This window comes from Dendrobates tinctorius, unplaced genomic scaffold (assembly GCF_039654945.1).
Source record: "Dendrobates tinctorius isolate UK_male_01 unplaced genomic scaffold, ASM3965494v1 ptg000199l, whole genome shotgun sequence".
Classification (NCBI taxonomy): Eukaryota; Metazoa; Chordata; class Amphibia; order Anura; family Dendrobatidae; genus Dendrobates; species Dendrobates tinctorius.
This window is the reverse complement of record NW_027361866.1, coordinates 2,058,057-2,082,923: the sequence shown is the minus strand read 5'-3', so window position 1 is coordinate 2,082,923 and position 24,867 is coordinate 2,058,057. Positions and strand designations below refer to the sequence as shown.

At 46.2% G+C, this 24,867-nt stretch overlaps 1 long non-coding RNA gene across 2 annotated transcripts in view; it reads right to left on the bottom strand.

Annotated features, from left to right (window-relative positions):
• The window catches only part of LOC141056758 (uncharacterized), a 61,442-nt gene that overhangs the window by 11,521 nt on the left and 25,054 nt on the right, over window positions 1-24,867 (bottom strand). Inside the window, exon 2 of one of the 2 annotated variants that reach the window (XR_012221930.1) lies at window positions 22,352-22,456. The exons of the other annotated variant lie outside the window; for it this stretch is intronic. This is a non-coding gene — a long non-coding RNA (uncharacterized lncRNA). The remainder of the gene's footprint in view (window positions 1-22,351; window positions 22,457-24,867) is intronic. 2 annotated transcript variants of the gene reach the window in all.

The window sequence follows — 24,867 nt, the reverse complement described above, 5'->3', positions numbered from 1 at the left end:
ATCGGATGGCACACGGACTCCTAGAGTTTTATGTGTCCGTTCACACATCCATGAAAATCACGGAATTGAGAATGAGATCCGTGAGGGTCAGAGAATGTTCTGTTCTAATCCAATTTTGATAATCAGAATAGGACAGGCTCAATGTGTCTGTAAAAGCGCACAGCACACCGACACTGCACACGGATACAGGAATGAAAAGAAAAGGCAAAAAGCCGACCATACAGTCCAAAATATTATAAAGAAAACAATCAATTTATTAAATTCTTCAGGTAAAAAATAACAGGACAAACCGCAATGAATGAGGTAAAATATAAAGTAATGAATGAGGCAAAATATAAAATAGAACAAAAGTGACGCACACCCAGGGGTATGGTAATGTTAATAAAGCCGGGTGGAGAGTGACAAGATAGTGTATACAGCACAGAAAAACATATACACTTAAAGAATTCAAAAAGCAAAGTCGTACAAAATATTAATATTACAAATAGCTAAAGTGCTAGTATGGTGTTGTTACACCGTACTAAACAAAAAGTGTTACAAAGGCAGCAAAATCAATAGGTGTACGTGTATGATATGTAGTAGTCAAAGCACCAAATGGCAGCACAAAGTACATGCGTGGTGACAGGGACAGAGTCATGTGAGGGTGTAAACAAGTAAACCAAGGTGGGAAGTAACTCACAACGATAGTGCAGAGCTCTGGCTTCTGTATGGTGCCAACCCCAATGAATTATTCAGTATATACATATATGCACAGTATATACATATATGCACAGTATATATATATATGCATACATACACACACATACATATATATATATATACACTCACTGGCCACTTTATTAGGTACACCTGTCCAACTGTGTGTTAAGACTTAATTTCTAATCAGCCAATCACATGGCGGCAACTCAGTGCATTTAGGCATGTAGACATGGTCAAGACAATCTCCTGCAGTTCAAACCGAGCATCAGTATGGGGAAGAAAGGTGATTTGAGTGCCTTTGAACGTGGCATGATTGTTGGTGCCAGAAGGGCTGGTCTGAGAATTTCAGAAACTGCTGATCTACTGGGATTTTCACGCACAACCATCTCTAGGGTTTACAGAGAATGGTCCGAAAAAGAAAAAAAATCCAGTGAGCGGCAGTTCTGTGGCCGGAAATGCCATGTTGATGCCAGAGGTCAGAGGAGAATGGGCAGACTGGTTCGAGCTGATAGAAAGGCAACAGTGACTCAAATTGCCACCCGTTACAACCAAGGTAGGCAGAAGAGCATCTCTGAACGCACAGTGCGTCGAACTTTGAGGCAGATGGGCTACAGCAGCAGAAGACCACACTGGGTACCACTCCTCTCAGCTAAGAACAGGAAACTGAGGCTACAATTTGCACAAGCTCATCGAAATTGGACAGTAGAAAATTGGAAAAACGTTGCCTGGTCTGATGAGTCTCGATTTCTGCTGCGACATTCGGATGGTAGGGTCAGAATTTGGCGTAAACAACATGAAAGCATGGATCCATCCTGCCTTGTATCAACAGTTCAGGCTGGTGGTGGTGGTGTCATGGTGTGGGGAATTTTTTCTGGGCACTCTTTGGGCCCCTTGGTACCAATTGAGCATCGTTGCAACGCCACAGCCTACCTGAGTATTGTTGCTGACCATGTCCATCCCTTTATGACCACAATGTACCCAACATCTGATGGCTACTTTCAGCAGGATAATGCGCCATGTCATAAAGCTCGAATCATCTCAGATTGGTTTCTTGAACATGACAATGAGTTTACTGTACTCAAATGGCCTCCTCAGTCACCAGATCTCAATCCAATAGAGCATCTTTGGGATGTGGTGGAACGGGAGATTCGCATCAGGGATGTGCAGCTGACAAATCTGCGCCAACTGTGTGATGCCATCATGTCAATATGGTCCAAAATCTCTGAGGAATGCTTCCAGCACCTTGTTGAATCTCTGCCACGAAGAATTGAGGCAGTTCTGAAGGCAAAAGGGGGTCCAACCCCTTACTAGCATGGTGTACCTAATAAAGTGGCCAGTGAGTGTATATAGCAAAAATTAGGAGGCCAATGCAAAATTTTCAGTTTGTCTGATTTTTCTCTTTATAGGTATATTTTTGAGTATAATGTAAATTCCTCCTTTATTCTATAAACTACTGACAACATGCCTCCGAATTTCCAAGCACTAAATTTTGTATTTATTTTCAGAAAATGAGAAGTGGTCAAAATAACAAAAAAATGCAGTGCTTGCAGACCTCAAATAATGCTAAGAAAACAAGTTCATAATCATTTAGAAGCAACAATACTAACGTTTTGTCAGTTAAAACAGCGGTCACTAGGCAGCGCCGGAAACTAAGCCTCTGGAGGTAGGTAAAAAATTAAAATAAGGTAAAGCCATGGCAGCTCTAGCAGAGTACCCTCAAGGAGGGACAGGAAACAAATACAAATAAAACCCCGGTCAAGGAGCGCTCAGGCAAGCAATGCCAGTGTTGGGGAAATTCTTTAGCTTTAATCCACAACGCGTTTCGACGATCAAATGCAGTCTTCATCAGGTGACAACATGATTAGGAACAAGGGGAGGGGTATTTAAAGTGTCATTAACCAATGACAATCCAGAATAAAACCGCCGGTCACAAACACTGGCACTTGCAATGATAATAAAAACATTACAAAATTAATACATAAACAATAAAAAAGAAAAAGGGAAATGACGTTATAGTGCTTATTTAATAACATTCTCAATAGTGAGATTTAGGCCATCTGGAGAAAGTGTGCCCAATTTGAATATCCAGAAACTCTCCCTATTAACTAGATTCCTATAGCGGTCAGTAACGTTATCTGGTATCTGTTCAATAATAGTAAGTTTAAATTGTTTAGGATTTTTCTGATGCGTTATGGAAAAATGTTTGGAAAGATTATGCAGTAAGTAACCGTTTCTGATATTTTGACGGTGCTTATTCAATCGTGCGTGCATAGTCTGTATAGTAAGTCCTATATATTGAAGGCTGCAAGTACACTCTATTAAATAAAAGCAATGGCCGGAGCTGAGCCTCCCCCTCCCTCACAGAAGAGGCATGGGCGGAGGCCAACATGACGGAGGGTTGGAAGTAGAGGGTGGGGGGAGCGTTTTGGGAAATGGGGGCGTTTCACATATATAAGGGGGTGCAGTGGGCCTTCCTCCCTCTCTGTTCCCGCTCTTAACAGCAGCTTGTCACCAGCCTTCATGTCTGACGTGGATCCGGCCTTGGAATGCCTCCAGGAGGCGTCTTTGTCGCAGCCGCCGGGCTGGTTAGCGGCGCAGCTGGCCTCCATCATGCCTGGGACCACTGAGCAGGCGACTCAGCCGGGGACGAGGGAGCGACGGACCAGAAGGGTGAGGCCTCCCGAGCGGCTCTCCCCTGAATCGGCTCCCCGGGCCTCGCAACGGTGCAGGAGCCCCTCCCGGGACCCTTCAAGCCGGGCGCCGCGCGCTCCCCGTAATAGCGGGCCCCGGCTTGGGAGGAATCCGCAAGCCCGGCGAGGCCATGCGGCGGTGTCCAGCCCGACGTCTCGCTCTCTTCAGGGGGCGGGGCTGACACGCGCCGAGCGGCGCAGCTCCACACAGGCATCGGGGGGCTGTGCTGATGGCGCTCCAGCTGCACAGCCTGCTTCCTGCTCCGGTTTGCGGTCAGGCAGATCCAGGACGGCGTCCTGCCAGGCGGCAGGGCCCAGCACTTCACCCCTCACCGGGAGGGGGACTTCGGGTGGGTCGGGGGCCTGCGGCGGGGGGTGCCCGCACCGTGGTCTGCCTCTCACGCCGGGTGGTATGACAGGAGGTCCTGCAGCAGGGATCCAGCGGCCTGCAGAGCGGCAGGGCCTGTGGCTTCCACCCCCACAGACGGCGGCAGGGGGCGCGCTTCGGGGGCACATGCCTCATCACTGGGGGCTGTTTCAGCGGGGTCAGATGGTGGGGGATCCAGGACCCACAACGCGGCGACCCAGGCAGCGTGGTCGCCAGGAGATCAGCTAGCAGGATCCACCCTGGGTTTCAGGTCCTGTACCCTGGATCCTCCGGGAGAGAGTCCTCAGCGTCAGCGTCAGTCCAGCGGTGCCAGCTTCGCTACAAGAACAGGTGGACCTTCATCCGTGGATCCTGGTCGTTGGGCTGGAGGGCCCACAGCCCCCTCGCAGCCCGGTGAGTATGCCTCTGTGTCTACTGTTTTGTCTTCCTCTTCGGCGGGTGTGGGCTCCCCGGCGGATGGTACTGGGGTGGGAGGGGGCGTAGTTGACATGTTAGGGGACGTGCGGAATTTGTTGTCAGGCTTAGAACGGGGTTTTCTTGCGTCATCTCCATTGGCGGCTTGGGTGGGGTCACAGGCCGGGGGGCAGGTGTGGCTGAGCGGGTCGGAGCCGACCGGGCGTGCACGAGACCCGATGTCGGTGTCTGTGCAGACGGAGAAGGATCAGGAGTGTCGGGTGAACTTGGATGACAGGGCTCATGGGGAGGTATACGTTTGTTTTGAAGGCCCTCTGGGGGCTCATTTAAAGAAGGACGTAAAGGAGCGTATTTGGAAGGACGAATACGTGGAAATTTTTTCATTATTACCTCTCGAGAAATTTAATTTGGACAAGAGTAGGAAAGAGGACAGCAAAAAAGGAGGAGAAGGAGAAGCGTAGGTGGCGACTCATCCCCCAGACGTTCGAGAATTGGCAGCAGGCGTTTGCCATTTTTGCAAGCGTCATTGGAGAAAAGGCCCCAGACAATTGCTCGGCATTGTTTTGTTACCTGGATGCGATCGGGGAAGCTTACAGAGTTTGTGGGGGTCAGGCCTGGCTTTGGTATGACGAGCAATTCCGGCAGAGGAAGGCCGTTCGGCCAGCCATTCGTTGGGATCAGAAGGATATTGGGTTGTGGATGCGGGTCATAGCGCAAAACAAGTTTGGGAGCTCCTTTCATGGGGGGGCTGGCAGCACCAGCCAGAGTAGCGGAAACGCCAGTGCCACGAGTGGAAGCAGGCAGGGGAAGTCCGGAAATCACAAGGTGGGGGTTTGCTGGCAGTTCAACGACGGGCAGTGCAAGTTTGGGGCGAACTGCAAATTCAAACATCTCTGCTCCACCTGCAACGGGGCCTCACACGGAGCATCTAAGTGTTTTAAGAAAGGGAAGCCGGGAGCTGGGGGCGGTAATTCCAAAGGGGGAGACTCCGGTGAATCTGGAAAAGATGGTCCCTTATCTAAATAGATACACGGACAGAGAGAAAGCGGCATTGTTACATGCAGGCTTTAAGGACGGGTTCGTTATTCCTCAGCCCCCTTTCATTATTCCGCTAGTTCTAAAAAATTTGCGTTCTGCGCTGGTTCATGCTTCAGTTGTTTCGGAAAAAATTGAAAAAGAGGTTTCTTTGGGCCGCATGGCGGGCCCTTTCGAGGCTCCCCCGTTTCCGGATTTGGTGGTTTCCCCTCTGGGTGTGGTTCCGAAGAAGGAGCCAAATAAATTCCGGCTTATTCAGCACTTGTCGTTTCCTCAAGGGAGGTCGGTCAACGATGGGATTGATCCGGAGATTTGTTCAGTGGTCTACTCGTCGTTTGATGAGGCTGCTCGGTGGGTGCGGAGCTGTGGTCGGGGGGCACTCCTGGCTAAGACCGACATTGAAGCTGCGTTTCGCTTATTACCGGTTCATCCAGACAGCATGAGGCTGCTGGGTTGTTTTTGGGACGGCAAGTTTTTCGTGGACAGGTGCTTACCAATGGGTTGCTCACTGTCCTGTGCGTATTTTGAGGCATTTAGTTCTTTTCTGGAGTGGGTCATTCGGGAGGTTTCCGGTTGGGACTGAGTTATCCATTACTTGGATGATTTTCTGTGCGTCGGTCCCGCAGATTCGTTGCGTTGTCAGAGAATTCTCCAGGCTATTGAATGGGTTGCTGAGTGATTTGGCGTACCGTTAGCGCCCGGTAAAACGGAGGGCCCCAGTACGTGTCTGCGTTTTCTGGGGATTGTAATTGATACTGTTGCATGGGAGTTCAGGCTACCTGAGGATAAGTTGGAGAATTTGCGGGCGGAAGTGGTTCGGGCGCGTCGTTTGAAGAAGATATCGTTGCGTGACCTCCAGTCAGTGTTGGGGAAGTTGAATTTTGCGTGTCGGGTGATGCCGATGGGGCGAGTTTTTTCACGTAAGCTGGCCAGCGCTACTGCAGGGATTCAGGCCCCCCATCATTTCATCAGATTGTCGTCGGATCTCAGGGCGGATTTGGCAGTTGGGAGTCTTTTTTAGACGGCTACAATGGCCGCTCTTTGGTGATGTCGGACGTCGTTGGGAATGATGTCTTGGAATTGTTCACGGATGCTGCTGGCGGTATAGGCTTCGGTGCTTACTTCAGAGGACAGTGGTGCGCGTCTCGTTGGCCTGATGAGTGGATCGCAATCGGTTTGGTGCGTAACATTACGTTGTTGGAGATTTTTCCGATCCTCGTGGCTGTCCATTTGTGGGGGTCTGAGTTTCGGGATCGGCGCATTCGTTTCAATTGTGACAACATGGGCATTGTGGGCGCGATTAACGGGCTTACCACGTCGTCCCCTCCAGTCGTTCGAGTGTTGCAACAGTTGGTTTTGCTATGCTTGTCCTTGAATGCACATGTGACTGCGTCTCATGTTCCCGGAGCCAAGAACGACATAGCTGACTCTCTCTCTCGTTCGCAGTGGGATCGTTTCCGCTCGTTGGTGCCAGAAGCGGAGGTCGAGGGTTTAGCTTGTCCGGAGGAACTGTGGAACCTGGCCTACGGGCCGCAGAGTCGCTGATTGAAGCTTCCTTGGCGCCTAAAACTTGGGAGACTTACTGGGCAGTGTGGCGGATGTGGGAGGAAGTTGTTACGGCTGGCCTGGTCGATGGTTTCAGGCAGGATCAGGAAGGGATGTTGTTGGCCTGGTTGGGGCGCGGCTCCGTTGAGGGTTGGTCGTGTACAAAAGTTTGTCGTATTTTGTCCGGCTTGTCCTTTGGCTTTCGCTTGCGTGGCAGTCGGGATTTGACAAAGACGTTTCTAGTCAAACAAGCGGCGAAGGGTTTTCGTCGGCGCCGAAGCAAGGGGGATTTGAGGAGGCCGGTATCCTTTAATTTATTGGAGCAATTGGGCCTTACACTGGAGTCTGTGTGTTCTACGCGTTACGAGGTCTTGTTGTTTCGTTTGGCTTTCTCGTTCGCATTTTTTGGGGCTTTACGGGTTGGTGAACTTGTTTCTTCCTGTAAAAACTTGGCGGGGGGATTATTGGCCAGGGATGTTGTATTGACTTTGGGAGGGGTTGAATTTTGGCTGCGACGTTCCAAGACGGATCAGTCGGGAAGAGGTCGCCGGGTGGTGTTGGGCAATGTGCCCTGCTCAGTGCTTGAGGAATTTTTGGGACTTGCATCACAGCTTGACTGGGTCACTGTTGTGTCATGTTGACGGCGGTAGTTTGTCCAGATATCAGTTTGGTGCCGTTTTTAAGAAGTCCGTTCGGTTGCTGGGCCTGGATGACTCTCGCTTTGCTCCTCATTCTTTCAGGATAGGGGAGGCGACGGAAGCGGCAGTGGGGGGTTTGGATCCAGCTTCTATACGGCACATTGGTGGTTGGAAGTCTAACCGATATCGGAGTTATGTTAGGCCTTAGTCTTTTATTTGTGATGTTAGCACTCATCCTTTTTTGTTGCAGGTGTCGAACCTTTTCTGGTTTGGATTTTTGGGCACTCCTTCGTTCATTGGGGAGCCTTGAGAGCCGATGTCCGACATGAAGGCAGACAACTGGGCTTCCCCAGGAACACGGCGGTGGTGCGGTGGCTCGGCTTCAGGGGTATGGAATGGCGGAGGGTTTTACAGGAAATTCATGTGTGTGCCCAGTTGGATCGCGCACCAGATATTCTTGTTCTTCATGTGGGGGGCAATGATTTGGCGGTCAGGCCTTTTCGGGAACTTATAAAGGACATCAAGCAGGATTGTTTGCGGTTATGGTTGTTGGATCGGGGGGTCACCATTGTGTGGTCTGAAATTGTTCCACGCAGGCGGTGGCGTTCCATGAGGTCCCTGGTGAAGGTCAACAAGCCCAGGATTAACGTTAACAGGGCGGTGTCTTCCTTTGTGGTAAGGAACGGGGGCGTGGCTGTGCGTCATTTTGATCTGGAAAGGGGCGAAGGTGATTTTTGGTTGGCGGATGGGGTCCATTTGAACGGGGTTGGCTCCGATATTTGGACTCTCGGTCTTCAGGAAGGCATTGAGCGGGCCATTGCATGGCGTGTTCGGGGGGGTCTCGGGCCCTTGAGGTGTTCAAAGTCCCTCGTTGTGGCGGTTTGGAAGGGGGGGGAGTCCTTGGAGTCGTTTGGAAATTGGTTTTGGAGATTCACTGTATAGGGTCTCCTCCGTTTATAAGTTGGTGGTGGTGATCTGGTGAAAGGTGGATGGGGAGTTTCCGTAAAGAGTGTGGATCCCCTAGTTGCCTAGTGGACAGATGTGTCGGTGGTTGGTGCTCCCGAGCCTGTGGGGTAACGGCTGGGTGTAATATGTTGGGTTCTGTCCACAGCATTTTGGGGTCAATTCACCTTGATCTTGTGGCTTCAAAGACTCCTCCTCTGGGTTCAAGTTACTGTATTTATGTTATTTATAATGCTTTATTATTATTGTTGTTTGTTGTTTTAATAAAAGGCTGCTGTGGCCATATAAATTCCAAAAAGAAACCTTTGGTCTTTGGTTTTATGATGCGGCGTATGGGGGGTTAATACGAGTTGGGGGGGTGCGGGTATTTGGGATGGTCCCCTCTCCCCTGCTGGGAGCAACTTGACAATACCAACGTCATGACAAATATTGACTGGCAGCTGACATGGTAATTAATCTTATAAACGGTACCTGTGGAATTTAATTTAAATTCTTTAGCACCATGTATGATGGATGTGCAGCAGAGACATTTGGATGTGCTGCCGGCAAAGCTACCCGGATTAGAATCTATTAGCGTATTAGAGAAAGAGGCTCCAAGGGAAGTGTTGCTAGGGGCTACAAAATTACTCAGAATACTATTCTTTCTAAACATCATTTTTGGTTGAGCAGGTAGGTTTTTTGAAAGAAAAGGGTCATCCTTCAGGATAAACCAGTATTTTTTAAGCAGGTCACGAATGACCTTATGAGACTGGTTAGAAATGGTGACCAGGCTGCTCTTGCCAAAATCAGAAGTGGTGGTATCCCTAGCAGCATTGGCCTTAATTTTATTGATGCAATCTTTCTGAGAATTTTTCCGCCTTAAGGAAAGCATTGTGAATTAATTTTTTTGGGAAAAACCAGTCCTCAGAGCAGAAGGAATCAACTGTTTTTCCAGGATAACCTTGTATGCAGCTTGATTCATACGTCCTTTGCAAAGATTAACCTGTCCTGTTATGATTGAGTCACCATAGGAGGCAGACACAAAAATAGAAGCTACGTCCAGAAAAAAGTTGGCAACTATCAGATTGCAGACCCCTGAACCTATCAACACAACTAGCAGTAGCCGTGGGGGGTTCCTACGGTGCCCTAGACCCCTCGATCACAGCCGGAGAGCTAAATAGCCTAAAGACAGAAAAGGAAATCTAAACTGCCCCAGAGCAGACCCCAAAGTAAAAGGCAGCCCCCAATATATAATGACGGTGAAGCAAGATGAAAAAACACTCACACAGATAGAAAGATAGGCTGAGCAAACGATGGGGCCCAAGCTAACTAAACAACAGGAAAGGAAGGTTGCTGTCTGCAATCTGCCAAAACCCTATCAAAGACATAAGCCAACAAGCTGATATGGAAAAAGACCCTGAAGCAGCTAGGCTTCAAAAACTAAATAAAAAAAAAAGCCGAGCAGAAAACTTAGCTTTAGAAGAGCAGGAATTCAGACTGGTCTCCAAGGATCCCACAGAGAAATCACCCGCAGGGCAGAAGGGCATTGGCAGCCTTATATCCAGTCAGTAACTCCACTCAGCCAGTCATCATCATTAGGCTCAGGTGTTTGATAATCAGGCTCACTATCTTTCTTTACCAGAAGAGGGAGTTCCTTGGGCCTCAGTAGTGAAGGGGAAAATGAACTCACAACAGTACCTCCCCCTTGAGGAGGGGTCACCGAACCCTCAACCACGCCACCAGGGCGATCAGGGTGAGCCCGATGAAAGGCACGCACCAATCTTTTGGCATGAATATCAGAGGCAGAGACCCAGGACTTATCCTCCTGACCATAACCCTTCCACTTAACCAAATACTGGAGTCTCCGTCTAGCCAGACGGGAATCCAGTACTTTCTCTACCTCATATTCCATGTTACCTTCAACCAATACAGGGTCTGGAGGTGCCACCCCCGGAACAACAGGTTCAACAAACCTCTTCAACAAAGATTTATGGAACACATTATGGATTTTAAATGTGACAGGAAGAGCCAAACGAAAAGAGACCGGATTAATAATCTCCAAAATCTTGTAAGGTCCAATAAATCTAGGCTTAAACTTAGGAGAAGCCACCTTCATAGCAATATTTTTTGATGATAACCACACCATATCACCAACCTTAAACTGGGGACCAATGGTCCTATGTCGGTTGGAAAACCGCTGGGCCTTTTCCTGGGAGAGAGATAACTTATCCACCACTTGGTCCCAGATCTGGTGCATTCTCTCCACCACAGTGTCAACACCTGGGCAGGCAGAGGGCTCCACCTGCCCTGAAGAAAATCGAGGATGAAACCCAAAGTTACAAAAAAAAGGTGACATCAAAGTGGCAGAACTAGCTCTATTATTTAAAGCAAATTCGGCCAAGGGCAAAAATGAAACCCAATCATCCTGATCAGCAGAAATAAAACATCTCAAATATGACTCCAAGGTCTGGTTTGTTCTCTCTGTCTGCCCATTGGTCTGAGGGTGAAAAGCAGAGGAGAAGGACAACTGAATTCCCAGCTTAGAACAGAAAGTTCTCCAAAATCTAGACACAAACTGAACTCCTCTGTCAGATACAATGTTCTCAGGAATCCCGTGCAAGCGAACCACCTGTTGCTTGAAGACGGCAACTTAGGGAGTGGTACAAGATGAACCATCTTAGAGAACCTATCACAAATCACCCAAATAACAGTCATCCTTTGAGAGACAGGCATATCAGAGATGAAATCCATTGAAATATGGGTCCATGGCCTCTTGGGGACAGGCAAGGGCATCAACAACCCACTAGAGCGAGAACACGATTTAGACCGGGAGCACGTCCCACAGGACTGCACAAAATTCCTGACATCACGAGACAAGGAGGGCCACCAAAAAGACCGACTCACCAGATCTCTAGTACCAAAAATACCTGGATGACCAGCCAAAGCAGAGCAATGAACTTCAGACATCACTCTCTTCTTCCACTGGTCAGGAACATACAACTTTCCACTGGGACAACGCTCAGGTTTGTCCTCCTGGAACTCTTCCAGAGCACGTCTCAAATCGGGCGAGATGGCAGAAAGAACTACCCCTTAGCCTAAGATGGTAGCAGGCTTGGTCACCACAGGAGAATCAGCAAAGAAACTCCTAGAGAGGGCGTCTGCCTTGACATTCTTAGTTCCAGGAAGAAAAGAAACCACAAAATCAAAACGTGTAAAAAACAAGGCCCACCTAGCCTGTCTAGGGTTCAAGCGCTTAGCCGACTCTAGGTAAATCAAATTCTTGTGGTCAGTGAGGACCACGACTTGATGCTTAGCTCCCTCCAACCAATGTCTCCACTCCTCAAATGCCCATTTCATGGCCAACAGTTCCCGATTCCCCACATCATAGTTACGTTCAGATGGAGAGAACTTTCAGGAAAAGAAAGCACAGGGATTCATTTTAGATGTTACAGGATCCTTTTGGGACAAAACAGCTCCTGCACCAATCTCAGAAGCATCCACCTCTACCTGGAACGGAAGTGAGACATCAGGTTGCCGCAAGACCGGGGCGGAGGTGAATCTTCGCTTCAGCTCCTGAAAGGAAGAAAAAGCCTCCGGAGACCAATTTAACACGTCAGCACCCTTCTTAGTCAAATCAGTCAATGGCTTGGCAATACTAGAAAATTTTGCTATAAATTTCCGATAAAAATTAGCAAAACCCAAAAACTTCTGGAGGGCCTTCAAAGAAGTGGGCTGAACCCAATCGTAAATGGCCTGTACCTTGGCCGGGTCCATTTCAATAGTTGACGGAGACAAAATAAATCCCAAAAAAGAAATCCTCTGTACTCCAAAAAGGCATTTAGATCCTTTGACATACAGGGAATTCTCCCTCAAGATCCGGAACACAGTCCGAATATGTTCCACATGAGAATCCCAATCCTTGGAGAAGATCAAAATATCATCCAGATAGATAATCAAAAATTTATCGACAAAATCTCAGAAAATATCATTCATGAAGCACTGGAAGACAGAAGGGGCATTAGTGAGCCCAAAAGGCATCACCAGGTACTCAAAATGTCCCTCCGGAGTATTAAACGCCATCTTCCATTCATCCCCCTGCTTGGTAAACCAGCAAGCACCTTTAACTCTGGAGAATAGATCAGAAATCAGGGGTAGCGGATACTGATATTTAACAGTAATCTTGTTGAGGGCACGATAATCAATACAAGGTCTTAATGATCCATCCTTTTTGGCTACAAAAAAAAAAACCGGCACCTAAGGGTGACGAGGATGGTCTAATATGACCCTTCTCCAATGCCTCCTTAATATAGGATTGCATAGCCTCGTGCTCGGGTACAGATAAATTGAAGAGCCGACCCTTGGGAAATTTACACCCCGGGCTCAGTTCAATTGCACAGTCATAACTCCTATGAGGAAGCAGAGACGCAGACTCATTCTCACTAAATACATCATAAAAGTCCGCCAAATAATCAGGAACATCATGCGACTGAGGAGAGGTGGAAAACACCGGAGCCTCACTAAAGGCACACCGACAACCCCAACTCACCACAGACACAGATTTCCAATCCAAAACTGGATTATGAATTTGTAACCAGGGAAACCCCAGAACAATAGTATCATGCAGATTGTGCAACAACAAAAATCTGCAATTTTCTTGATGGTCTGGGGCGACCCGCATTACCACCTGGGTCCAAAACTGAGGTTTATTCTTCGCCAAAGGAGTAGCATCAATACCCCTCAAAGGGATAGGTGTCTGCAGAGGTGTCATCGGAAATCCACAACGTTTAGCAAAATCCAAGTCCATTAGGTTTAGGGCTGCTCCCGAATCCACAAAAGCCTTGGCGGAAAATGTGGACAGGGAGCAGATCGGAGTAATAGCCAGAAGAAACTTAGGTTGAAGACCACCAACAGAAAACGTGTGTGCAAAGCGTTTCTCTCGTTTAGGACAGACAGAAATAATATGCGAGGCATCTCCACAGAAAAAACACAACTTATTACGCCTTCTGAACTCCTGACGCTGCTCTCTGGACAAAACTATCACATTGCATAGGTTCAGACATTTGTTCAACAGGTGGCAACACCTCTCATGCAGCTTTGCGTTCGTGCAAACGCCGATCAACCTGAATGGCTAATGACATAGAATCGTCAAGACCAGAGGGAACAGGAAATCCCACCATAGTATCATTTACGGCTTCTGACAACCCCTTCCGAAAGAGAGCAGCCAAGGCATTATCATTCCAGGTAGTAAGTACTGCCCACTTTCGGAATTTTTGACAGTACAATTCTGCAGAATCTCGACCCTGGTTCAATGCCAGCAGGGTCTTTTCAGCCTGATCAATGGCATTAGGTTCGTCATACAACAACCCCAAGGCTTGAAAAAATGCGTTCACATTAGTCAGAATAGGATCATCTGGTTTCAAAGAAAACGCCCAATCCTGGGGATCGCCACGCAGCAAAGAGATGACAATTTTAACCTGCTGCGCGGAGCTCCCTGACGAGTTAAGCTTCAAGGCAAAAAATAATTTACGATTATTTTTGAAATTCAAAAATTTAGACTGATCCCCAAAAAATACATCAGGTGTAGGAATCTTTGGTTCAGCAGCATGTGAATGAGCAAGGTAGGCAGAAATTCCCCGCACTTCCGCAGCGAGCTGCTCCACACGATCAGACAATTGCTTTATCTCCATTGAGAGAAAAAAAAAAATTCCCCCTACGGCCTCAGAGATATAGAGGAAAAAATATACACACTTTTTTTTTTTTTTTTTTTTACAATTCTTTCCTGCTATTGAGTACCCTAGGATCTGCGGTATGGCGGGTGATTCTGTTATGATTGAGTCACCGTAGGAGGCAGACACAAAAATAGAAGCTACGTCCAGAAAACCAGAGAAGTTGGCAACTATCAGATTGCAGACCCCTGAACCTATCAACACAACTAGCAGTAGCCGTGGGGGGTTCCTACGGTGCCCTAGACCCCTCGATCACAGCCGGAGAGCTAAATAGCCTAAAGACAGAAAAGGAAATCTAAACTGCCCCAGAGCAGACCCCAAAGTAAAAGGCAGCCCCCAACATATAATGACGGTGAAGCAAGATGAAAAAACACTCACACAGATAGAAAGATAGGCTGAGCAAACGATGGGGCCCAAGCTAACTAAACAGAACAGGAAAGGAAGGTTGCTGTCTGCAATCTGCCAAAACCCTATCAAAGACATAAGCCAACAAGTTGATATGGAAAAAGACCCTGAAGCAGCTAGGCTTCAAAAACTAAATCAGCACTCAGGTATTTTCAGAAGACAGAGCTAAAGGAATTCAGCTCACCCCAGCAGGGAATGGCAGAAATCCAGAAAAACAAAGCAAAACAAAGTTAAAGCACAAATGCAAAAAGCCGAGCAGAAAACTTAGCTTTAGAAGAGCAGGAAGGATCCCACAGAGAAATCACCCGCAGGGCAGAAGGGCGTTGGCAGCCTTATATCCAGTCAGTAACTTCACTCAGCCAGTCATCATCATTAGGCTCAGGTGTTTGATAATCAGGCTCACTATCTTTCTTTACCAGAAGAGGGAGTTCCTCGGGCCTCAGTAGTGAAGGGGAAAATGAACTCACAACACTGTCCAATTCCAGCCTTTCTGAAGCATCCCCAGATCATCACCGATCCTCCACCAAAGTTCACAGTGGGTGCAAGACACTGTGGTTTGTATGCCTCTCCAAGTCTCGGTCTAACCATTTCATGACCAGTTGGGCAAAGCTGAAAATTAGACTCATTAGAAGATTACCTTACTCCAGTCCTCTATGGTCCAATCTTTATGGTCTTTGGCAAACTTCAGCGTGGCTCTCATTGATGAAAGGTTTTTTTCTAACATTACATGACTTGATCCCTGCCTCTAGGAGCCTGTTATGAACTGGTCTTGCCGTGCACTTCACCCCAGCTGCCATTTGCCATTCTTTTTGTAGGTCACTTGATGTCATCCTGCGGTTGCTGAGTGACATTCGAATAAGATGACGGTCATCCCGGTCAGTGGAGAGTCATTTTCGCCCTCTGCCAGTCTGTAGCTTTGTTGTCCCCAATGTCTGCTGCTTGACCTTGTTGTAATGGACTGCCGTCTTAGAAATATTAAGGATAGCGGCAACATGGCGCTCACTGTATCCCTCTGCTAGGAAAGCCAGAATTGAGCCCTTCTTTTCCTCACTCAAGAATTTTCTTTTCACCTCCTTTGACATGGTTAAAAGTTATTTTTTCATTCCTATCACTTTTGGGATATTACTAGCACTTGTTTTGCCATCCAGCTTGTCCAATTGCAAGAGGATTGTGAACACCACAGCAGGGTTTTTTATACTTTCCTTTGTTAAATAAGATTTGGTTCAGGTGATCACCTAATCAGAAGCACATTAAGTAGAATGAGGTGTACTCTGGTTCGAATGGCTGTCAGACATATAGAGAAGATGATTTTTATAAAACTGTGCAGTGGTCTCTTAAAGGGAACCTGTCACCCCTCCCAGGCATTTTTAAGTAAAAGAGCCACCTTGTGCAGCAGTAATGCTGCATTCTGTCAAGGTGGCTCTTTATTTAGCGTCCCTTTCACCGCCGAAATAATAGTTTTTAAAATTGGTCAGACATACCTGATATTTGACAGGGAGGCAGGTCTTCCCCCCCTGGACACAGATGCCTCACATATGTCAATCATGTCCTGCTTTTGAGTTTGGCACCGCCACCTCAGCATTCATTTCTTTTTCTCTTGGATGCACTGTAATATTCTGACGTCACCACAGGTTTTGTTGCACCGCTGCCCTGCTCAGCTCCGCCCCTATGGGTCACATGGTGCTGACGTCATCACAGGTCCTGCTGCACCACTGCTCTGCTGAGCTACGCCCCTACTGGTCACATGGTGTTGACATCATCACAGGTCCTGCTGCACCAGTGCTCTGGTGAGCTCCGCCCCTACTGGTCACATGGTGCTGACGTCATCACAGGTCCTGCTGCACCACTACTCTGCTGACCTCCACCCCTACTGGTCACATGGTGCTGACATCATCACAGGTCCTGCTGTACCACTGCTCTGGTGAGCTCCGCCGCTACTGGTCACATGGTGCTGACGTCATCAGAGATCCTCCTGCACCACTGAAAGAATATTACAGCGCAGGTGCCAGAAAAAGAAATAAATGCTGAGGAGGCGGCACCAAATTCAAAAGGTGGATATGACTGACGTATGTGAGGCGTCTGTGTCCAGGGGGGAAAGACCTGCCCCCCTGTCAAATATCATGTATGTCTGACCAATTTTAAAAACGATTATTTCGGCGGTGGAAGCACGCTAAATAAAAGAGCCACCTTGACAGAATGCAGCATTAGTGTTGCACAAGGTGGCTCTTTTACTTAAAAACACCTGGGAGGGGTGACAGGTTCCCTTTAATTTTTGCCAGAGCTGTATAAAGCGAAATGATGGGCATATACATTAAGAGACAACCGTTAGATATATAAAGTGTCACCAATATTAACTATAAAGTGCTAATGTGATAAGGTCAAAAGGGCAATGAAAAAAGGAAACGGTAACACAGGTTACCAAGTCCTGATGGTGCAGATAAATACCATGAACAAAAGACAGCGATTGTTATGATAATCCAGCCCCGAGACCGTGAGTGCCACCACCGGCTGGAACAGAGACGGCAAGGGAGGCGAGTATAGACTTTATTATTTTATCATTGAGTTTAAGATTTGGTTGTCCAGGTAGTGGACAACCCCTTTAACCCCTTCCTGACATGAGACGTACTATCCCGTCCACGGTACCCGGGCCCGTATGACCGGGGACGGGATAGTACGTCTACCGCGATCAGCGGCGCCCACGTGGTGAGCGCCGCTGATCGCGGCCGGGTGTCAGCTGATTATCACAGCTGACACCCGGCACTACGTGTCAGGGGCGGTCACGGACCGCCCCCGACACGTTAACCCCTTGCACACCGCGATCAAACATGATCGCGGTGTACCGGGGTTAAAGGGAAGCATCGGCAGGGAGGGGGCTCCCTCCGTGCTTCCCTGAGCCCCCCACGGCAGCGCAATGTGCAGCGCTGCTGCGGGGGGCTCCTTTCCTCCAGGCCCCCGAATCCAAGATGGCGACGGGGGCCTTCGGGGGCCTGGGGAAGCTGGCTTCCTCAGTGCCTGCAAAGCGCAGGCATGAGGAAGCCTTGTGCACTGCCTGTGACAGATTGCTGATCTGTCACAGTGATCTGTGATGTGACAGATCAGCGATCTGTCACAGGACAGTGATGTCTAACCTGGGACTATGTAATAAAGTAAAAAAAAAATTAAAAAAAAGTGTAAAAATAAATTTAAAAAAATCGCCAAATAAATTAGTAAAAAAAAAAAAAAATATTCCCCAATAAATTCATTTTTTGAAAATAATAAAAAAAAAAACAATAAAAGTACACATATTAGGTATCGCCGCGTCCGTAACGACCTGCCCTATAAAACTGTCCCATTAGTTAACCCCTTTAGCGAACCCCTTAAAAAATAAAAATAAAAAACGAAGCAAAAAATAATGATTTATTATCATACCGCCAAACAAAAAGTGCAATAACGCGCGATCAAAAAGACGCATATAAATATCCATGGTACCGCTGAAAACGTCATCTTGTCCCGCAAAAAACAAGCTGCCACACAGCATCATCAGCGAAAAAATAAAAAAGTTATAACTCGCAGAATAAAGCGATGCAAAAATAATTATTTTTTATATAAAATAGTTTTCATTGCATGAAACCGACAAAAACATAAAAAAACGACCTAAATGAGGTATCGCTGTAACCGTACTGACCCGAAGAATAAAACCGCTTTATCAATTTTACCGCACGCGGAACGGTGTAAACGCACCCCCCCCAAAAGGAATTCATGAAACGCTGGTTTTTGTTCATTCTGCGTCCCAAAAATCGGAATAAAAAACGATCAAAAAATTTCACGTGCCCGAAAATGGTACCAATAAAAACGTCAAATCGTCCCGCAAAAAATAAGAGCTCACATGACTCGGTGGGTCAAAATAAGGAAAAATTATAGCTCTCAATATGTGGTGATGCAAAAACTATTTTTACAATAAAAAGCGTCTTTTAGCGTGCGACAGCCGCCAAACATAAAAACCGCCATAAATAGTAAATCAAACCCCCCGTTATCACCCCCTTAGTTAGGGAAAAATAATAAAATAAAAAAAATGTATTTATTTCCATTTTTCCATTAGGGTTAGGGCTAGGGTTAGGGCTAGGGGTGTGTTGGGGTAGGGTTGGGGTAGGGTTAGGGCTAGGGTTAGGGCTAGGGTTAGGGCTAGGGTTAGGGCTAGGGTTAGGGGCGTGTTGGGGTTCGGGTTGGAGTTAGAATTGGGGGTTTCCACTGTTTGGGCACATCAGGGGCTCTCCAAATGCAACATGGCGTCTGATCTCAATTCCAGCCAATTCTGAGTTGAAAAAGTCAAATGGTGCTCCTTCCCTTCCAAGCTCTGCTATGCGCCCAAACAGTGTTTTACCCCCACATGTAGGGTAGCAGCCTACTCAGGACAAATTGCAAAACAATTTTTGGGGTCCAATTTCTCCTGTTACCCTTAGGAAAATAAAAAATTGGGGGCAAAAATATCATTTTTGTGGAAAAAAATGATTTTTTTATTTTCACATCCGAGTGTTATAAACTTCTGTGAAGCACTTGGGGGTTCAAAGTGCTCACCACACATCTAGATAAGTTCCGTGGGGGGTCTAGTGTCCAAAATGGGGTCACTTGTGGGGAGTTTCAATAGTTTAGGTACATCAGGGGCTCTCCAAACGCACATGACACCCACAGACCATTCCATCAAAGTCTGCATTCCAAAACGTCACTGCTTCCCTTCCGAGCCCCGACATGTGTCCATACAGTAGTTTTCTCCCACATATGGGGTGTCAGCGTACTCAGGACAAATTGGACAACAACTTTTGGGGTCCAATTTCTCCTGGTACCCTTGGGAAAATAAAAAAATGGTGACTAAAAGATCATGTTTGTGGAAAAAATACGAATTTTTTATTTTCACGCCCGGGCGTTGTAAACTTCTGTGAAGCACTGGGGGGTCAAAGTGCTCACCTCACATATAGATAAGTTCCTTAGGGGGTCTAGTTTACAAAATGGTGTCATTTGTGGGGGGTTTCCACTGTTTAGGTACATTAGGGGCTCTCCAAAGGCAACATGATACCCGCAGACCATTCCATCAAAGTCTGCATTCCAAAACGTCACTACTTCCCTTCCGAGCCCCGACGTGTGCCCATACAGTAGTTTTCTCCCACATATGGGGTAGCAGCGTACTCAGGACAAATTGGACAACAACTTTTGGGGTCCAATTTCTCCTGGTACCCTTGGGAAAATAAAAAAATGGTGACTAAAAGATCATGTTTGTGGAAAAAATACAAATTTTTTATTTTCACGCCCGGGCGTTGTAAACTTCTGTGAAGCACTGGGGGGGTCAAAGTGCTCACCACACATCTAGATAAGTTCCTTGGGGGGTCTAGTTTACAAAATGGTGTCATTTGTGGGGGGTTTCCACTGTTTAGGTACATTAGGGGCTCTCCAAAGGCAACATGACACCCGCAGACCATTCCATCAAAGTCTGCATTCCAAAACGTCACTACTTCCCTTCCGAGCCCTGACGTGTGCCCATACAGTAGTTTTCTCCCACATATGGGGTATCAGCATACTCAGGACAAATTGGACAACAACTTTTAGGGTCCAATTTCTCCTGGTACCCTTGGGAAAATAAAAAAATGGTGACTAAAAGATCATGTTTGTGGAAAAAATACGAATTTTTTATTTTCACGCCCGGGCGTTGTAAACTTCTGTGAAGCACTGGGGGGGTCAAAGTGCTCACCACACATCTAGATAAGTTCCTTAGGGGGTCTAGTTTCCAAAATGGTGTCATTTGTGGGGGGGTTCCACTGTTTTGGTACATCAGGAGTTTTCCAAACGCGACATGGTGTCCGATCTCAATTCCAGCCAAAAACGTCAAATGGCGCTGCTTCCCTTCCGAGCTCTGCCATGCGCCCAAATAGTGGTTTACCCCCACATGTGGGGTATCAGCGTACTCAGGACAAATTGCACAATAACTTTTAGGGTCCTGTTACCCTTGGAAAAATAAGAATTGAGGGTGAAAAGATCATTTTTGTGGAAAAAATATGATTTTTTAATTGTATGGCTTTATGTTATAAACTTCTGTGAAGCCCATGGGGGTTCAAAGTTCTCACCACACATCTAGATAAGTTCCTTAGGGGGTCTAGTTTCCAAAATGGTGTCATTTGTGGGGGGTTTCCACTGTTTTGGTACATCAGGGGTTTTCCAAACGCGACATGGTGTCCGATCTCAATTCCAGCCAAAAACGTCAAATGGCGCTGCTTCCCTTCCGAGCTCTGCCATGCGCCCAAATAGTGGTTTACCCCCACATGTGGGGTATCAGCGTACTCAGGACAAATTGCACAATAACTTTTAGGGTCCTGTTACCCTTGGAAAAATAAGAATTGAGGGTGAAAAGATCATTTTTGTTGAAAAAATATGATTTTTTAATTGTATGGCTTTATGTTATAAACTTCTGTGAAGCCCATGGGGGTTCAAAGTTCTCACCACACATCTAGATAAGTTCCTTAGGGGGTCTATTTTCCAAAATGGTGTCATTTGTGGGGGGTTTCCACTGTTTTGGTACATCAGGGGTTTTCCAAACGCGACATGGTGTCCGATCTCAATTCCAGCCAAAAACGTCAAATGGCGCTGCTTCCCTTCCGAGCTCTGCCATGCGCCCAAATAGTGGTTTACCCCCACATGTGGGGTATCAGCGTACTCAGGACAAATTGCACAATAACTTTTAGGGTCCTGCTACCCTTGGGAAAATAAAAATTGGGGTGAAAAGATCATTTTTGTGGAAAAAATATGATTTTTTAATTGTACCGCTGTACGTTATAAACTTCTGTAAAGCCCTTGTGGGTTCAAAGTTCTCACCACATATCTAGATAAGTTCCTTGGGGGGTCTAGTTTCCAAAATGGGGTCACTTGTAGGGGGTTTCCACTGTTTAGGTACATCAGGGACTCTCCAAACGTGACATGGCGTCCAATCTGAATTCCAGCCAATTTTGCATTGAAAAAGTCAAACGGCGCTCCTTCCATTCTGAGCTCTGCCATGCGCCGAAACAGTCGTTCCCCCCACATATCAGGTATCTGCGTACTCAGGACAAATTGCACAATAACTTTTGCAGTTCAATTTCTCCTGTTACCCTTGGTAAAATAAAAAAAATTGAACCTGAAGTATTTTTTTTATGAAAAAAAGTTAGATGTTCATTTTTTTTTAAATATTCAAAAAAATTCCTGTGACGCACCTAAAGGGTTAATAAACTTCTTGAATGTGGTTTTGAGCACCTTAAGGGGTGCAGTTTTTAGAATGGTGTCACTTTTGGGTATTTTCTATCATATAGACCCCTCAAAGTGGCTTCAAATGTGATGTGGTCCTAAAAATAAAATGGTGTTGTAAAAATGAGAAATCGCTGGTCAACTTTTAACCCTTATAACTTCCTAACAAAAAAAAATTTTGGTTCCAAAATTGTGCTGATGTAAAGTAAACATGTGGGAAATGTTAGTTATCAAGTTTTTTGTGTGCCGTATCTCTGTGATTTAAGGGCATAAAAATTCAAAGTTGGAAAATTGCGAAATTTTCAAAATTTTCGCCAAATTTCCGTTTTTCTCACAAATAAACGCAAGTTATTTGAACGAAATGTTACCACAAACATGAAGTACAATATGTCACGAGAAAACAATGTCAGAATCACGGGTATCCATGGAAGCGTTCGAGAGTTATGACCTCATAAAGGTACAGTAGTCAGAATTGTAAAAATTGGCCCGGTCATGAACGTGCAAACCACCCTTGGGGGTGAAGGGGTTAAAGTGAACCTGACAGCAGAATATATCAGGCATTGGCTGTATGATCTCAGCCAGGTATGTTTGACTCTAAAACATGCAGCCTTTCAGAGAAAAACATACCTTAAAAGCCGCCGAAGACTGAACCGTGCTAGAAACTAGTCGGGTAGGCGGGTACCTGGCAGCTTCTCCCCACCCACAGCCATGGATTGACAGAGCTCCTCCTACCTGCACATAAAGGAAAAAATTAAAGAGCAAGAGCGAAAAATGGTTTGGGAGTGAAGGCATTAAAGGAATTAAACCTATTATTGTTTGATTGCCCATGCTATATACTGTAAGATGGCTTTGGAAATAATGTAAAAAAAAAAACAAATTTGGTGAGAGACACTACTTTTTGGAGAATTGTTTACAGTTAATTATTGTAAATTTATCTCCACAATTATCAACTCAAAGATGACTTTGAATAAGTGGCTATTTGTCATCTGTGTCTAAATATTGCCGTCATCTGTTTTCTGAAATTAATTGCGTATACTAAGTTTAATAGGAAGGACAGCATGGCATCAATGGGAGACTCTCCTACCTAGGCAACTCATCGACACCCCACAATCACATCGGGGGAGGAGGTGCACAACCGTGATTGTGCTCTAAAAATGCCACTGTCCTTGATTGACTGCAGCATTTAAATCCTTAAAAAGGCAGCAATCCACGCTATGATTACTGCTGTCATAGACACATGTCGGCAGTGTAGCACAGCTGGCATCTGTTCAGTATTAATTCACTAGTTTTGCTGGACGGACAGGTCTTTTACCATACAATCACAAGGAGAGAGCAGTCAGCCAAGAAAATATGGGTGAGGAGAAGCCGTTGGGCCCTAATAGCAGATTAGCTTTGTTAGTCACCATCAACTCCTGGTTTAAGATATGTTCTAAAACATTGCAGTATTTCAGAATACAGCAGGCATATTTGTAACAGTGGAGCCTGTCTGCATGCTTCCAGTTGTTCCAGCAACATGAATCACCAGACAGCTTCCCCATAAATACTGTAGCTATGAGACTTGAAGTGGTTTAACTTATTTTGAAAATCTGTATTCATCCATTCGGATTTAGATTTTCAGTGAGTCTCCGTCTAAAAAAAATTAAGAAATCTGGTTATAAATCCGTTTTAAATCATTCAATAATATGGAATGAACCCTTCCTATGGTTGGTAGTTAACAAATTTTCATTTGGGAACAGCTTCATTCTTTTGAGAAATATGCATCAAGGTGTTCCTGCACACATTCTACTGTCATGTCCATGGATGTTTTTTAAAATGTTTTTACATTCAGATTTATGGCTGCATCAGCATCAGTTGTTAATAGGTAGCAGTTAGAGATGAGTAAATCGATTTAATGCAAAACAAATTCATGTCAAATTTCAGAAAGTTCCCTTGTCCTGGAAAATTCAAACAATTTGTCATTTGATTTTCTCCAAAATGCCCCCAAAATGTCTTGTTGCTATTCTACACATTGTAGAAGATTTTAACAGCTACAGAAACTCAATTTAGGCCATGGAGGATTCGTCATAATGCCTTGTAGCAACCACATCACGTAGTATAGCACAGCCAATCAGTAGGGACTATCACAGACTGTATGAAAGCTGAGGCAGGGAATGCAGAGGTTATTTTAGGGTAATTAAGGATAGTGTGTATGTCAGAGCTCACAGCTCAGCAATATAGATAGCAAGAGAAAGCCACAAAACATTGGACAAATAAGCCAAACGGTGTGTGTTTTACTACTGAAATTGTACAAATAGTCTCTCTTGGTCTTGCTTGTCAGTCGTCCGTATATATATCATCTTGTCAAGATTGTGTTGTCTCTCTGCGGATTGTCCACTAGCGGCTGCTATTATCCACCTTGCAAAATTGTGCTGCATTTCCACTTCTTACCACTGGAGGCTGCTATTTTTATTTTGCCCATTACTAAGATGGCCAATGTTGATCCTGTTGAAGCCATCTTGTTTTCTGATTGGGAGTTCTTAAGGCAACATGGAACTCATTGCGTCTTATGTATTATTGTATATTGAGTATTGTGTCCATCTTTCAGTCCAGCTTATGCTAACTGTCTAACCCAGATTGGTCCTACTCCTCCCAGTATTACTCCTATCTATGCAAGTACTACTTCCAAGGACTCTTAAGGGGGTTTTACACATAGCGATATCGCTAACAATATCGCTAAAAGATCACCGATTTGGCGACGCAGCAGCGATATTGCTAGCGATATCACTATGTGTGATACTTACCTCCGACCGGCTCCCCCGCTGTCCATCGCTGATCGCTCAGCTCCATTTCTTGTCGGGCGCTTCCTGCTGGCGCTGACGAGCGATGCGTGGACGCGGACGGAGGACGTCAGGATCGCCGCGCCTGACAGGTAAGTAACGACCACTGTATTGCTGCTGCATCGCTGTGAGATCTTCCTGTGTGGAAGCTCACTAGCGACCATTTAGCGATGCACCAGCGATCCTGACCGGGTCATATCGTGGTCAGGATCACTGGTGCATCGCTAAATGTAAAGGAGCCTTTAGGCTATGTGCCCACCTAGCTTTTAGGTGCTGCAGATTTGTCCCCGCAGATTTGGGAAAAACCGCCGGTAAATCCGCAGGTCA